The sequence below is a fragment of the Myotis lucifugus genome, unplaced genomic scaffold (genome assembly GCF_000147115.1).
Source record: "Myotis lucifugus unplaced genomic scaffold, Myoluc2.0 scaffold_5, whole genome shotgun sequence".
Classification (NCBI taxonomy): Eukaryota; Metazoa; Chordata; class Mammalia; order Chiroptera; family Vespertilionidae; genus Myotis; species Myotis lucifugus.
This window is the reverse complement of record NW_005871053.1, coordinates 11,691,449-11,691,702: the sequence shown is the minus strand read 5'-3', so window position 1 is coordinate 11,691,702 and position 254 is coordinate 11,691,449.

The window sequence follows — 254 nt, the reverse complement described above, 5'->3', positions numbered from 1 at the left end:
CGAAATGCAGATGCTTAAAACACATCTGAAAGATGCTGCGTATAATTCCTATATCCAGGCACATTAAAAAAAAAACAACAAACCCCACCATTGTCCACATTAAAGATTTTTCATACTAAAGAATTCTCATATGAAATATTTCAGTTGCTCTTAACTTTGCGAGCCAAGAGGTGGTGGGGAGTGAATGCAGCAACCTTCGCAGCGAGCCGCGGCGTGTGCAGACCGCACCAGCACCGCAGTCTGAGGGGGCGTGT